Source organism: Schistocerca cancellata, chromosome 1, assembly GCF_023864275.1.
Source record: "Schistocerca cancellata isolate TAMUIC-IGC-003103 chromosome 1, iqSchCanc2.1, whole genome shotgun sequence".
NCBI classification, from domain to species: domain Eukaryota; kingdom Metazoa; phylum Arthropoda; class Insecta; order Orthoptera; family Acrididae; genus Schistocerca; species Schistocerca cancellata.
Window position 1 is genome coordinate 344,143,338 of NC_064626.1, and position 16,665 is coordinate 344,160,002.

General features: G+C 45.3%; 1 pseudogene; it reads left to right on the plus strand.

Moving 5' to 3' along the window:
• Nucleotides 1-11,050: 11,050 nt before the first annotated feature.
• Nucleotides 11,051-11,169, plus strand: LOC126103992 (5S ribosomal RNA; annotated as a pseudogene).
• Nucleotides 11,170-16,665: the final 5,496 nt, after the last annotated feature.

Below are 16,665 nucleotides of genomic sequence, written 5' to 3' on the forward strand. Positions count from 1 at the left end.
GGATGAAGCGTCGTCTCACGCGGTCTGCACGTCCAGCACGAACGCTGGTCCAACTGAGGCGCCAGGTGGAAATGGCATGGCAAGCCGTTCCACAGGACTACATCCAGCATCTCTACGATCGTCTCCATGGGAGAATAGCAGCCTGCATTGCTGCGAAAGGTGGATATACACTGTACTAGTGCCGACATTGTGCATGCTCTGTTGCCTGTGTCTATGTGCCTGTGGTTCTGTCAGTGTGATCATGTGACGTATCTGACCCCAGGAATGTGTCAATAAAGTTTCCCCTTCCTGGGACAATGAATTCACGGTGTTCTTATTTCAATTTCCAGGAGTGTATTTTTGAAATCGCATCCACGAAGTGCAAAAGGCTTCTTCAAAAGCTGGCCAGTGAAAATGATTGTACTTCCACTCCTGCGTTCGTAGTACCTAAGCGTAAATGTTTTGTAAAAGATCTACTGTAATCGCGCTATGACTATTAAGGTGCCAATATATTCTGAACCGAAGGAGAATAAAGAGATTTAGTTACATGATTACAAGATAATAACAGAAGTTTTGAGAATAGTAATCGTACGGTAGCTATGAATAGGAAAATGGGCAACATCGTGTGTTATTTTTAGCAACACAGTGACTAAATTATTCTTCTGAAGACTGAATCATAGCTAAAGCCAACCACTGTTTTAAAGGTAAACATTTGTACATCATAAGCTAACTATAATGAAGTAAGGATAACAAATATGAGGAATCTGATGAAAGAGTAATAAATTTGAAGAAGTAGGAAAGAGGTGGATGAATTTCTAACTTTTGGTGCTTAGTAGAATGTAGTAGGGAAGAAAGAAAAGGGGAAAATGGCCAAGAATCTAAACTTGAAGGAAGAGACAGGAGAGGAGAAACTATGCTATGGGTCTCCGATATGTTTCACGTACTTATAGATAATTCTATTTTTCAGAATCAAAAGAGAATAAACAACCTTAACAAAATGGTTTGGCATAATAGGAAAAGATTGAGATACAAAATAATGAACTCTATACCTTGACATAGGTGTGGAATCAGACAGTAGGTTAAAACAAAATGAAATGTCTATGGGTGAACTGGTTCCCAGAACCACACCAAAGAAAGTTATAATAAGACCTAAGAAGAACATCAGAAATTGTCACTATTATCGATGAAAGAAGGGATAGCAAAAATTGCAAGGATTAGATCGAAAATCAGAAATGGTGATCGCATAGTAAAAAACCAGCATGAAGTGCACTTACGTAAAATCAAAGTATCAATTGAAAACCTGAAAAATTCCTACGGCCTGATATCTCATTGGCTGGAGTAGAATTGTCTTCGGTGATGAGTTCCGTTTTGAACTGATACCCGATGAGCAGCGAAGATATGTCTGGAGATGCCCTAGACAGCGGTGGGATACCAGCCTGACTGTCGGCCGCCGTACGGCCTGACAACCAGGAGTGAGGGTCTGGGCTGTCATTGGTTCAAATGGCTCTGAGCACTACGGGACTACTATCTGAGGTCATCAGTCCCCTAGAACTTAGAACTACTTAAACCTAACTAACCTAATTACATCACACACATCCATGCCCGAGGCAGGATTCGAAGAGACTGTAGCGCCTAGAACCGCTCGGTCACCGCGGGCGGTGGGTGCCATTGCATTTCACAGCAGGACACTTTTGGTTGTCATCTGCGGCACCCGGTATGTCGACGATATTCTTCGCCCAGTTTGTTATCCTTAATGGTGAGCCTTCCTGGGCTCACATTTCAGCAAAATAATGCCAACCCGCACAGAGTGAGAGTTTTTTCTGCCTTTCTTCGTGCTTGGAAAACGCTACCTTGGCCAGCAAAGTAGTCGGATCGCTCTTCAACGAATAACGTTTGAAGCATTAAGTGCAGGGCCCTCCAATCACCTCGGGATTTCCACGATCTGATACGCCGATTGGACAGAATTGGGCACGATGTACCTCAGGAGGACATCAACAACTCTATCAATCATGCCAAGCCGAGTAACTGGTTGCATAAGCGTCAGAGGTGAACCAATACGTTACTGATTTGCTCAATTTGCGAAACTCTTCCGTTTGAATAAATCATCCAATTTTTTCTGCAATTGAAATCATTTGTTTTTCTGTACATCTACATCACACCTAACGATTTCCTTACATTGTTAGTAAATGTTATTGCTAATATATGGCGCGCACGTAAGTCTAAGAGTGCACTCGTTTGTGTGATGGGACACGTCAGTGTTATACCACTGACAATAGATGTAGAGCTGTTAAACGAAGTGGGAAATTTGCAAGCAACTTCCAGGATGTCCCGTCAAAGACAGGGGGCACAACATCAGGAAATTAAGGAGTTTGAATGGGGCACAGTGATTGGTCTCGCGGAAACGGATTTTTGCATCGTAACACTGCGGCTGGTACAGGGCAATGAGCTACGAAAGTGATGTGTGTGTGTGGAACCAGTGGATAGAAGAAGGTCGTACAGAGCCACGAGTGCATGCACCACCGCACAATGTGGCCACAGGAAGACCGCCCTCTTGGCCGCATGACTGTAACCGACAGATTAACTTCGCCCACAGCGTTGGCTCGACACTGCAGCACTGTAAGGGGTGTGGACATGTCTGTCTACGTCCACAGTTCGCCGTTAACTGCTGAGATCTGGACTGATGGCACGCTTATCATTGCGTCGGCTTCCACTGACCAGAAACCAGTAACCCCTCATACTGAAATTTGTGTATAAAAGCCATCACTGGCGTGCTCGTTAGCAGAATGTGGTGATTTCAGAAGAGTCCTGTTTGATATTGTGCTATAGTGTGAGAGGTGGCATGAGCCCCCTCTCATATTTCTATCTTACGATTCTCCTCTCTAATTGCATGCGGTGGAAAGTTGCTATTCCTTCACACGCGGACTTCCCATGCAGCGTCTCTCGTCACCCGGGTGGTCCGGTGACAGGCGGGCTCTGCTGATCTGGAAAGCTTTAAGCCGACGGGTGTGAGGAAGTTGAGTGAATGCTTTGCAGACACCGACATTGTCAAGAGGCACGCCCGCAGAGCCTGAAGTAGCGGATGGGCTAGAGGTTCTGTTACTTCGCAGAAACTTAGCGAAAACACTTTCTGGCGGGCTACCAGTGAGGCGTGGGAATGACTTGTGTACCCAGGCAGCTGTGGCGGGAAAATTCCCGCACTTTCTGCAAAATAGTAACTGTGATTGGCTTGCTCAGGGCATAGCTCCGTGACGTAGCAAGATCGGCGCAGAAATTGGCGCCAAGAATCTCCATTGGTGGAATGGTAGCGTTCCGGCAATGGAGTGGAATTTTCCGCCGGTTTTCGAGTTGCTGATTGGAACGTTTAACCACGGCCACTGTCGTGGGGGCGGGAATGTTCTGTGTTCGGTTTTTGTACGGGTGCTCTTGTAAGTAGTCGGCTCTCGCCTTTCGGTCGAGGACGTCAAAGCAACCAGCCAACGGCTCCGGTACGCCAGATCGTGTCCTGGCAGTCAACAAGACAGTCTGGTAATGTATGTCTGCAGCACCGGCAGATAGGGATTTTCCTAGGTGATAATCAGAGCTCAGCAGAGCGCGCCTGTTCGTCTTTTTTCTAACTTTGTTCTGACTGGGGTAGCAGAAATTAATGTTGGGTTGGCTATGTGTTTTCTCTAAGATTTGAGTTGCAAGGAATTGGCTGCACATACCACTTCGTCATAATCCTCACAATCTAGTTTAGGGACAACTTCACATTCACAGCGTTTGTTTGAGTATCCAATTTGAGCCAATTTTATGTATTGTTTCATGTGTTTTTGTTTATTATTTTGTGTTTAGTCTTAATAAATCATATTGTTATTTTGGACAGAACTTTCATTCTGTTAATCGGTAGAGCAACCCCATCATTCCTCACTATGTTAATGAAACCTTCGTTTATTTAACTTATTTATCAAATTAAATTATTGCAGGTGCCAAACTCTCTTCTACTCCACTGGCAGGGTTGATTAGAGTCAGTTCGCGTATTTTTTTTATCCTTGTGCAACAGCAAAAGTTGGAGTTAGAATAGGGGGGGGGGGCTTACAGCATCATGTACATATGTAAATTCTAGAAGAATTGAGTGTTAAAAACACTGCTAGCCCCGGCACCTCGCAAGTGTTGGCCTCGTAAGAGTTGGAAGCTACTGTAGCGAACACAGACTGCATAGTTGAACGCTATAGCGGACAAACGCCAGGTCCGATGTTTCGGAGCACCATTGGCTATAACATACGACCTCGTTTTCTACATATTAAGGGTTATCTGAACAGCAACCACTACGTCATGGAGATTCCAGAGCCAGATGGACCGCCACAATTCAACACACTAAATTTCATCAGAACAATGTCTGGCCACATGTGGCGAGAGTTGTGCAGTCCTTGGATGAACAAATGGTACCACGGCTTCCACGGACTGTACGTTCGCCTAACATGTCGCCCGTCGAATATGTGTGGCATAAGATCGACAGGCAACTAGTTGCTTCCTAAACCACTTTCGATCTCTTGTGGCGATATGTTCTCCAGCAGCATAGGCCTGCCACGTGCCATGTCACCTAGAGTCTGTGACTGCATCACGTGGCCGCTTTACACCATACTGAATTACTCACCAACGCGCATGTATAGCTCCGTAATTGTAATCACTTGTGTATTGTGTTACCCCTAATCTGTGGGAAAATATCATTGTGATCACGTGTCTCCTTCTTCGTGGTTGAATTTTCACAAGTAATAGTGTAGTGTGGAGAGAGACTGATGCGCCAACGTTCACGTAACAGAGAATGAACAAGCCACGGTAGGCGAATGAGAAACGAATGTGACATGACTGAGCAACTAATGAGAGGGAGTGTAGTGTCCCCAAGTATTTTATAACTTGGGTAGATCCGATATTGGATTGTAATGCTGAAAGGTTCCATGCCCTCTTTTGCATGTCTCCTCTCATTTTCAACAATTTTATTAATGTTCTATGTCATTGCACAGTAGTAACAGACCGAATAAGGTTATTGTAATGAGAATGTTTGTACTGAGAGCTCAAAAACTACTTTTCACTTGATTCCCATGCATGTTGGTTTAGTTCCATGGGTGGCCTGTGCAAGGCGAGCATTGAAGGATGTGACACACTGCGTTTACAGTTGGGGTCTGCACTTCCCTCAATTCTGTGGGGTTCGTGCAGTAGGCTGAAGCGCCTGGCGGAATGACTGACTTCAGTCGAATTTCGCGTATAGTATGCAGGGTTAAGCGACCTGCAAGACGTCTGAGTGTCGCCGCAGTTTATGTGTTTACCACTCTGGAACGTCCAGAACGAAGATTCCTGGCACCGACTGACTACTTTGTTCTCTTGATCCGGAGAAAACTTGTGGACTGTGCCCTGCTGAGTGCGATTGTCTGGTACCGGATGGCCGGTGGTCTAGGCAGGTTGTTTTTGTAGCCGGTCAAACAGCAAGTTCAGTGCCCTCAGCTGAATAGCAGAGCCATGATTGGTCAACTTAAACTGAGGCTAGTTGACATCATAAAGCCCTGCTCGAAATTGGAGGGAACGGTCGCTATTGGCGCGAATGATGTTGTGAGACAGTGTGAGTGAATTTTGGAATCAGAACTCAATGCTGATTCGCGGTTTTTCGAGGAGAGTAGGGAGTTGAGCAATGTTGGCTTCGCTCTTGCATCGCATCACAGGGGGATTCGGGATCTGACCTTCATCGGAGTCGGACGGGCTTGCGACTTGGTCGCTCATTTTCGGTAGAACTTAGAATTCTCGGGCAGCCTTCGAGGCCAGGGGTTGACACAGAGTTGCTGCACGGCAGAAGTCGGCGCCTACATCATAAGGACGCTGCATACCAACGACGTGCTGCAGATTTCAGTACTGGTACAGTATTTTGCGGTTCCAACATTGTAGGACCTCATCAATTTTACACCGAATCCCTCAGCAGGACGCGCGATCGCTTTACTACAAGTCCACCTTGCTTGTTTCTCCATGTCATCCCATTTGAGCTCTCACTACTAATCGCGATACTGTTATATAGTCGGGAGATTAATATTTGATTCATTAGGATCTCCAGTCATTATCGTCAATCTATTGCATCACAGAGAGTAGGAGCTCCTTGTTCTTGAGGCAACTCTTATTCTCATAATATTTCAGTATACCCTATCCTTTAACTTACTACATGTGTAGACAATTATGTGCATTTATGTCCTGATGTATAATTAATCTCATTGTAATATTTAATCCGCATATCATTTCGTAGATATAGGCAGAATCCCGTTTCCTGTTGTTTATTATGATAAAGTTCTCTTTTTTTGAGTAGATTACGATTTTTGATAAATTATTGTGAGTGTGCACTCCTTATTTTACCAACTAGCAGGGTGCACCATCATTTCCTTCCGTTACCGTTGCGCGCATAATTAATTACCTGGTAGATAAGGTGGGGGTCGAGTGCATGTCTCGTTCTCATGCAAAATTCGTCTGAATCAAAGAGGTACTAACTCTTCTCCACCCCGGCTCCTTGCAAGGCGTATCCAGGAGTAGATACGGTCTCAGATCACAATTTAGTACTGATGATACTAAACTTCTGAGAAAGGATGTCACAAGTTTGAAATTCTTTAAAGATGTGGATACTGCGATAAAGATTAACACAATCCGCATTTCATTTGAAGAGGAGCGGACATGTTTAGAAAGAGCAATCAGAGATATTGGAGAGACATACGTAGAAATAATGAAGATAGCTGTGAAGAAGCATTGAGTTACACAAGAATACAGAAAAGCAAATAGAAAAATTAAAAATTAAACGCAAGGGCGGCAACATTAATAGTCCAACGTAAATTCTACTGTTAAGCACAGAGATCAAAGTGAATAGATGGGAAAATTACAATGAAGACCTCTGTGAGTGGTAGGAATTGTCTGACGCCGTGATAAAAGAAAATATTGGAAGCAATATGGAAGACATAGGGGATGCAGTATTAGAGTCAGAATTTAAAAGAGATTTGGAAAACTTGATATAGAATAAGACAGAAAGGATCGATAACATTCGATCGGAGTTTCTGTAATCACTGGGGAAGTAGCAAACAAACGACTATTCAAGTTGGTGTGTAGAGTGCATGAGACTGGCGACATACCATCACATTTGGCCAAACATCAAGCACGCACTTCCAAAGATATCAAAAACCAAAAAGTGCGAGAATTATCGCACAATTAGCTGAACAGCTTAAGCATCCAATCTGCTAACAAGAATAATATACAGAAGAATGGAAAATAAAATTGATTATCTGTTAGGTGACGCTCAGTGTAGCTTTAGGAAAGGTAAAGGCACTTGAGTGGCGCTCCTGACGTTCTGGTTGATAGTGGAAGCAGGGCTGTAGAAAAATAAAGACACGTTCGTAGGGTCTGTCGATCTGGAAATGTGTTCGACAATGTAAAATGGTACATTTTCGAAGTACTGAGAAATATAGGGATAAGCTACAGGTAATATATAATATATACAGCAACCAGGAGGGAGCAGTAAGAGCGAGAGACGAAGAACGATGTGCTCGGATTAAAAAGGGTGTAAGACAGGGATGTAATGTTTCGAGGCCTGATGTTCAATCGATACGTCGAAGAAGCAACGACGGAAATAGACGAAAAGTTGGAGAGTGAGATTAATGTTCAAGGTCTAAGAATATCAACAATAAGATCTACTGATGACATTGCTATCCTTTGTGAAGATGAAGGAGAATTACAGGATCTGCTGAATGGAATGAACAGTCTAAAAAGTAGGGAAAATTGGCTGAGAGTAAATAGAAGAAAGACGACAGTAGTGAGAAGTAGCAGAAATGGTGGTCGAGAAGTAGATGATGTTAAGGAATTCTGGTAACTAAGCAACAAAATAACCCATGACAGAGGCAGCAGGGAGGACATAAAAAGGGCAGTCTAGCACTGGCGAAAAGAGCATTCCTGGCCAAGAGAAGTCTGCTAGTATCAAAAATGGGCCATAATTTGAGGAACAAATTCCTGAGAATGTACATTTGGAACACAGCTTTGTACGGTAGTGAAACATGGATTCAAAAATGGTTCAAAAGGCTCTGAGCACTATGGGACTTAACATCTGAGGTCATCAGTCCCCTAGAACTTAGAACTACTTAAACCTAACTAACCTAAGGACATCACACACATCTATGCCCGAGGCAGGATTCGACCTGCGACCGTAGCAGTCGCGCGGCTTCAGACTGAAGCGCCTAGAACCGCTCGGCCATATTGGCCGGCTGAAACATGGATTGTGGGAAAAATGGAAAGAAATGAGAATCGAGGAATTTGAGAAGTGGCGCTACAGAAGAATGTTGAAAATTAGGTTGACTGATAAGGTAAGAAATGAAAAGATCCTCCGGAAAATCGGTGAGGAAAGGAACGTATGAAAAACACTGACAAGAAAAAGGGACAGGATGATAGGACATGTGTTACGATATTACTGAATATCCTCCATGGTATTAGAGGGGCCTGTAGAGGATTAAATCCGTAGAGAGAGACAGAGATTGGAAAGTATAAAACAAATGATGAGGACGTAGGTTCATGTGCTTCCCTGAGATCAAGAGGCTGGCATGGGGGGTGACTGTCAACCTGCAGAAAAGCGGCAATAAGTTACACATTTTACATCTTCATGGAGGGGAAAGGACATTTTTAGGTTTTGGGTAGCCCTCTGCTGGGAGCAGCAGCGCGATGACACATACATAAATGTCTCTCTCAATGATCGCGTGGGCTACGCATGAAATCTGACCTGAAACAGTTTTTTCTAATGGCCAACATTATATTACGATTTTTAGTAATGGTCATTTATGGTAATAACGTACTTATTCTGGTATCACCATCTGATAGTTCTATCCATCTGTAACGCATTTGTAGTTTCAGAATTGCGGGCATAATATTAATTGAGAGTGACTTGCATATTAACTTCATGTAATTGATTAATATACATGCAGTCGACCCATGATTGCTATCGTTTGACTCACAGTTTCATGGGATGAGAGGATCTATGATTGGAATTTAGCTGTACCGAAATTTTTTCGTTTTTGCTTCATTGTTTTCAGGGTTCCTTTCGTCAGTCCATAAAAACGGAAACCTTATAGGATCAGTTTGTTATCCGTCCGTCCGTCCATCTGTATATCCGTCTGCTAAAAACCCTTTTTCTGAGAAACAGGTATAGATACAAAGAAATTTATGCCAAATAATGTCTACAGTCTCGTGGCACTGTAAAAAAATTTAATAAGTTAATACCGTCAAAAGGTACACTCATTTATGTGATAATCGCAATCTGATTCATAAAAAGCTGTAGGTGAATGCATGCATAATTAAGTTTGTATGAAACTGTCAGAGCGCCATGACTCTACAAAATGTCATCTCGGTTTCTGTCCTCCTTTTAACCTTGAATATTCTCATCGTGCCACGTATACGTTGGTATTAATTAATTATCTTATTTATGTTTTTCTCTTCCTCCGTTACTGATTGTTATCTTGGTCCTTACGCTGTATTTTCCTAAAAAGGCTCTAACTGGAAAAGTAATCCAACGAAACTTCCTGGCAGTTTAAAACTGTGTGCCGGACCGAGATTCGAACTCGGGACCTTTGCTTTTCGCGGGCAAGTGTTCCGAGCTGTGAGGACGAGTACTGAGTCGTGCTTGGGTATCTCAAATGGTAGAGTACTTGCCCGTGAAAGGCGAAGTTCCCGAGTTCGGGTCTCGGTCCGGCACACAGTTTTAATCTGCCAGGAAGTTTCATATTACCGCACACTCCGCTGCAGAGTGAAAATCTCATTCTGAATCCAACGAAAGATAGATTGGAAAGAGCATGTCCTGCATATGTTAGGTCAGAGACCCCTCGACAAGCGATAGGATACAATCCTTTTGAAAGAAGAAGTGTGAGAAGGTTGAAGAGGAGGTGATGAGGCCGGAACAGACAGTAACACCTAATCTGGGATTGCCTGAGAAATAAGGTGTGCTGATTCATAACATGTTTTTTCTTTGTATGAGCTCGAAGTAATGGTCGACTTGGCCTCGGTAATGTTAGGGTGAATCTCTCCTGAAACGTCTGTAATCTAAACTGAGGTGACAAACCTTATGGGATGGTGATAGTCACGCATACAGACGGCTTTAGCATCACGTACACAAACTACAAAAGCACAGTGCACTGTAGGAGCCGTCATTTGTACTCAGGTGATTCATGTGAGAAGGTTTTCGACGTGATTGTGGCCACAAGATGGGAATTAACAGACTTTGAACGCGGATGGCAGTTGGAGCTAGATGCGTGGGACATCCCATTTAGAAAATAGTTATGGAATTCAATATTCCGAGGTCCACAGTGTCAAGATATCAACTTTAGGGCATTGTCTCTCACCACGGAAAACGCAGTCGCCGACGACCTTCACTTAACGACCGAAAACAGTGCTGACAGACAAGCAACACTGCGTGAAATAACTGCTAAAATCAAGGAGGGAAGTACGACGAACATATCCGTTACGACAGTGCGGCAAAATCTGGCGTTAATGGTCTATAGCAGCAGACGACCGACACGAGTGCATTTTCTAACAGTACGATATCGCCTGCAGCGCTTGTCCTGGGCTCGTGACGATATTGGTTGGACTCTAGACGACTGAAAAACCGTGACCTTGTGATACTAGTCCTGATTTCAATTGGTAAGAGCCGATGGTAGGCTTCGCTTGTGGCTCAGACCCCACGGTCATGGATCCAAGGTGTCAACAGTGCGATGTGCAAGCTGGTGGCTGCTCCATAATGGTGTGGGCTGTGATTACTCTGATCCAATTGAAACGATCATTCACCGGAAGTGGTTATGTTCGGCTACTTTGAGACATTTGCAGCCATTCATGGACTTCATGTTGCAAAACGATGCAGTTTTTATGGGTGACAATGCACCATTGCACCACAGTTGTTTGCAAATGGCTCGAAGGACTTTCTGGACAACTCTAGTAAATCCTATCGAACATTTATGGGAAATAATCTGGAGGTAAATTCGTGCACGAAATCCTGCACTGGCAACACTTTCGCAATTACGGACGGCAATAGGGGCAGCATGGTGCCAACGGCCTTGCCGCAGTGGTAACACCGGTTCCCGTCAGATCACCAGAAGTTAAGCGCTGTTGGGCTGGGCTAGCACTTGGATGGGTGACCGTCCGGTCTGCCGAGCGCTGTTGGCAAGCGGGGTGCGCTCAGCTCTTGTGAGCAAACTGTGGAGATACTTGATTGAGAAGTAGCGGCTCCGGTCTCGTAAACTGACACACTGCCGGGAGAGCGGTGTTCTAACCACATGCCCCTCCATATCCGCACCCAGTGACGCCTGCTGGTTAAGGATGACACGGCGGTCGGTCGGTGCCGTTGGTCCTTCATAGCCTGTTCGGACGGAGATATAGAGGCAGCATGGTTGGTTGCTTGGGGAAGGAGACCAGACAGCGTGGTCATCGGTCTCATCGGATTAGGGAAGGATGGGGAAGGAAGTCGTCCGTGCCCTTTCAGAGGAACCATCCCGGCATTTGCCTGGAGTGATTTAGGGAAATCACGGAAAATCTAAATCAGGATGGCCGGACCCGGGATTGAACCGTCGTCCTCCCGAATGCGAGTCCAGTGTCTAGAGGCAGCATGAATCATTACTTTTTTAGGGCACTTGTTCACACCATGCCGCATCAAGTTACTGCACTAGACTGTGCAAGAGGAGGTCCGACACGACTTTAGGAGATATCGCACCATGTAACCTCCCCCTCTCTTACCGACCTTAATGACAGTGAAAAATGAAACCGCGTGTACCTAATGGGAGTTTTGGAAAAGCAATCGTCACCGAAGTTAACCTGTCGGTAAAGAGGGAGGAAAGGGTTACATCTAAATGAAAGGAAATGTGCTAATGAAACTGGTGGAAATTAATTTTGAAAAGGGGTAAAGTTAATAAAGAAAGTAAATGTGCAGCCGTTACGTTAACAATTAACTAGCGGTAATTAGGTATTTGAGATTTGGGGGAAATCACGGTCGCCAGTCCTAAGGACAATTACTATAGTAACTGAAAAAGAAAGGTTATTACACATATAATTAGCACTAGAAGCGTGGCAACTGAAGGTTGACACGTGTAGTGTGAAAACTGAAAGTTTGTCAGAAGTAATAAATTTCGCTACACCCTGACTTAATTTAGCAAAAGAATTAATAAAACCGGAAAATCGAAAGTTAATTTAGTGACTGAAGTTAATAGTGAGCTTTCTTTCTGAAGCACATCGAAATTCAGTAAAATACGGTTAGTCTTGGACTACCTCAACAATCATTTCAAAAGCTACTTGAATCTACGCAATTTAGAAAGAAGAGATTTAACTTTGAGCCTGAATTAAATGATTCTGAACAATTAACAATAGTAAAATTTAGTACGTACCAAGCTGAGCTGCAGTCACAGGTAAGCTAAAATATGGTAACAAAACTCGCACTCTTAATTTGTGCTTGTGTAATCTGAATATTGTATCCAGCTAACTGAACTTTGAAATTAAAGCAGTGAAATGATGTTACTTTAATGCTGGCGTATGAATTTCAACGACACTCGGGTTCATTCCGGAAAAGGAAGGGACCCTGCTTGGCAATGCAGTTGGGACAATGAGCAACAAAGATTCATGCTAAGTTCCTGTAATTATAGTTACGAAAATGGTACAGTTTGAAAAGCTGAGGTCTGCCATACAGTTCTAAAACTTTACTTGCGTCCAGTCTTCCTTGTCGGTTGATTGAAGGTTTGAAGCCGTCGGTCGAGGAGGTGGCGACAGTCACTCATTGTCGGCCGTCGCTGTTGCAGAAGCTGGATGTTGGCGCGCCTTCTTCTCGACACGGTCACCAGACGAAACGGGCTCTTGATGTGCGCTAGTTAATGTTTCCCGTCCGCGACACCATGTCAGAAACTATCATCGCAAGTCGAGCGCAATTACATGCTGCCAAACCCCGAAAGCGCGGCAACTCGCGGGAGCGTCACACAACACACCTGCTCCACTCGGTACTCCAGCCAGACTCACTCTCTCAGCCCGCGCTCCACGCGGCAGAGTTAACACTACCAAAGATCCTACACACTTTGATTCTTCACACGACCTATCGACGTAATCGTTCGATAGCAGTTTTCCCTAGGCAAGACCCAGCGTAAAAATACAATTCATATTTACGAAACAAACCAATTATACATCGACATAAATGCATAAATATACAAATAGTAAAACAATTACAATATACAAAGAGACAGAAATGTCACATTTTGAGGTAACAAAGCAAGGGAAAAAATAGTACAATAGATGGAAATAGGAGGATATGCATTTCCGGCGTTACAACCACTTCTGTCACCTCACGGTGCTGTGGCAGTGGTGAAGTAGTGATGATGGTGGTGGTGGTGGTGGTGGTGGTGGTGGTAGTATAAGTAGTAGAAGTAGTAGAAGTAGAAGTGGTGGTGGTGATGGCGGCGGTGGTGGTCGTCCCATTACCGTGTGATCTTTCCTGCTCGGCAGGTTGCCCCTGTAATGCAACACAAAACTGCGGAAGGGCTCAAAGTGCGAACTGTTATAAGAAGGCCACGCGAGTGCGAGAACAAGAAGCCGGCTGATGTACGGAGCAGTCGTCAACACGGCGCGCACGATCGAGACGTAAATACCGGACACGCAGCCACGCCAGCTACCGGGAAGCGCAAAAACCTCTCTTGCTGCCATATATTTCCCAGTCGCCTGGCGATGTGGCGGGCAGAACCGTACGGTGGTGTGCTCGTGAACGTCTCTATGTCTGTCCTGAAATGTTCCGCGATTTATGGGTCTTCTTGTGGAGCGGCACTCTTCTTGACTACAGAGAAGGCCTCCCTCTGTCGGCGCGTTTCGTGCACACCAGAAAACGAGACAGGCGGACAGACAGCCATCTGCGCCAGCGGCGGCGTGGACTCTACAGCTTATCGCATTCCGTGCAGACTTCCTTGTTGGTGCAAAACAGCGCTCGATACTGTGTGCGCAACGAAGAAGGGCCGCGACTTAAACGGATCACTGGTCCTGACTTCATTGCAGGGGGAGGGGGAGGGGTCTATGTTGAGAATGGCTGTAGAACCGTTTTTGTGACGATGTTCAAGGAATTTTATTATTACTTCAAGAAGAAAATAATAATTCCAATCCCAAAGAAAGCAGGTGTTGACACATGTGAAAATTATCGAAGTATCAGTTTAATAAGTCACGGATGCAAAATAATGACGCAAATTCTTTACAGATGAGTAGAAAAAACTGGTAGAAGCCGACCTCGGCGAAGATCAGTTTGGATTCCGTAGACATATTGGAATACGCGAGGCAGTACTGACCCTACGACTCATCTTAGAAGCTAGATTAAAGAAAGGCAAACCTACGTTTCTAGCATTTGTAAACTTAGAGAAAGCTTTTGACAATGTTGACTGGAATACTCTCTTTCAAACTCCGAAGGTGGCAGGGTTAAAATACAGGGAGCGAAAGGCTACTTACTATTTGTACAGAAACCAGTTGGCAGTTATAAGAGTTGAGGTACACGAAAGGGAAGCAGTGGTTGGGAAGGGAGTGAGACAGGTTGTAGCCTCTCCCCGATGTTATTCAATCTGTATATTGAGGAAGCAGTGAAGGAACCAAAGAAAAATTTGGAGTAGGTATTAAAATCCATGGAGAAGAAATAAAAACTTTGAGGTTCGCCGATGACATTGTAAGGACTTGGAACAGCAGTTGAACGGAATGGACAGTGTCTTGAAAGGAGGATATAAGATGAACATCAACAAAAGCAAAACGAGGATAATGGAATGTAGTCGAATTAAGTCGGGTGATGCTGAGGGAATTAGATTAGGAAATCAGACACTTAAAGTAGTAAAGGAGTTTTGCTATTTGGGGAGCAAAATAACTGATGATGGTCGAAGTAGAGAGGATATAAAATGTAGACTGGTAATGGCAAGGAAAGCGTTTCTGAAGAAGAGAAATTTGTTAACATCGAGTTTAGTATTAAGTGTCAGAAAGTCGTTTCTGGAAGTATTTGTATGGAGCGTAGCCATGTATGGAAGTGAAACATCGACGATAACTAGTTTGGACAAGAAGAGAATAGAAGCTTTCGAAATGTGGTGCTACAGATGAATGCTGAAGATTAGATGGGTAGATCATATAACTAATGAGGTGGTACTGAATAGGATTGGGGAGAAGAGACGTTTGTGGCACAACTTGACTAGAAGAAGGGATCGGTTGGCAGAACATGTTCTGAGGCATCAAGGGATCACCAATTTAGTACTGGAGGGTAGCGTGGAGGGTAAAAATGGTAGAGGAAGACCAAGAGATGAATACACTAAACAGATTCAGAAGGATGTAGGTTGCAGTAGGTGCTGGGAGATGAAGAAGCTTGCACAGGATAGAGTAGCATGGAGAGCTGCATCAAACCAGTCTCAGGACTGAAGACCACAACAACAACACAATATTTGTCATTTGTATTGCTCCTATTAAATACACTCCTGGAAATGGAAAAAAGAACACATTGACACCGGTGTGTCAGACCCACCATACTTGCTCCGGACACTGCGAGAGGGCTGTACAAGCAATGATCACACGCACGGCACAGCGTACACACCAGGAACCGCGGTGTTGGCCGTCGAATGGCGCTAGCTGCGCAGCATTTGTGCACCGCCGCCGTCAGTGTCAGCCAGTTTGCCGTGGCATACGGAGCTCCATCGCAGTCTTTAACACCGGTAGCATGCCGCGACAGCGTGGACGTGAACCGTATGTGCAGTTGACGGACTTTGAGCGAGGGCGTATAGTGGGCATGCGGGAGGCCGGGTGGACGTACCGCCGAATTGCTCAACACGTGGGGCGTGAGGTCTCCACAGTACATCGATGTTGTCGCCAGTGGTCGGCGGAAGGTGCACGTGCCCGTCGACCTGGGACCGGACCGCAGCGACGCACGGATGCACGCCAAGACCGTAGGATCCTACGCAGTGCCGTAGGGGACCGCACCGCCACTTCCCAGCAAATTAGGGACACTGTTGCTCCTGGGGTATCGGCGAGGACCATTCGCAACCGTCTCCATGAAGCTGGGCTACGGTCCCGCACACCGTTAGGCCGTCTTCCGCTCACGCCCCAACATCGTGCAGCCCGTCTCCAGTGGTGTCGCGACAGGCGTGAATGGAGGGACGAATGGAGACGTGTCGTCTTCAGCGATGAGAGTCGCTTCTGCATTGGTGCCAATGATGGTCGTATGCGTGTTTGGCGCCGTGCAGGTGAGCGCCACAATCAGGACTGCATACGACCGAGGCACACAGGGCCAACACCCGGCATCATGGTGTGGGGAGCGATCTCCTACACTGGCCGTACACCACTGGTGATCGTCGAGGGGACACTGAATAGTGCACGGTACATCCAAACCGTCATCGAACCCATCGTTCTACCATTCCTAGACCGGCAAGGGAACTTGCTGTTCCAACAGGACAATGCACGTCCGCATGTATCCCGTGCCACCCAACGTGCTCTAGAAGGTGTAAGTCAACTACCCTGGCCAGCAAGATCTCCGGATCTGTCCCCCGTTGAGCATGTTTGGGACTGGATGAAGCGTCGTCTCTCGCGGTCTGCACGTCCAGCACGAACGCTGGTCCAACTGAGGCGCCAGGTGGAAATGGCATGGCAAGCCGTTCCACAGGACTACATCCAGCATCTCTACGATCG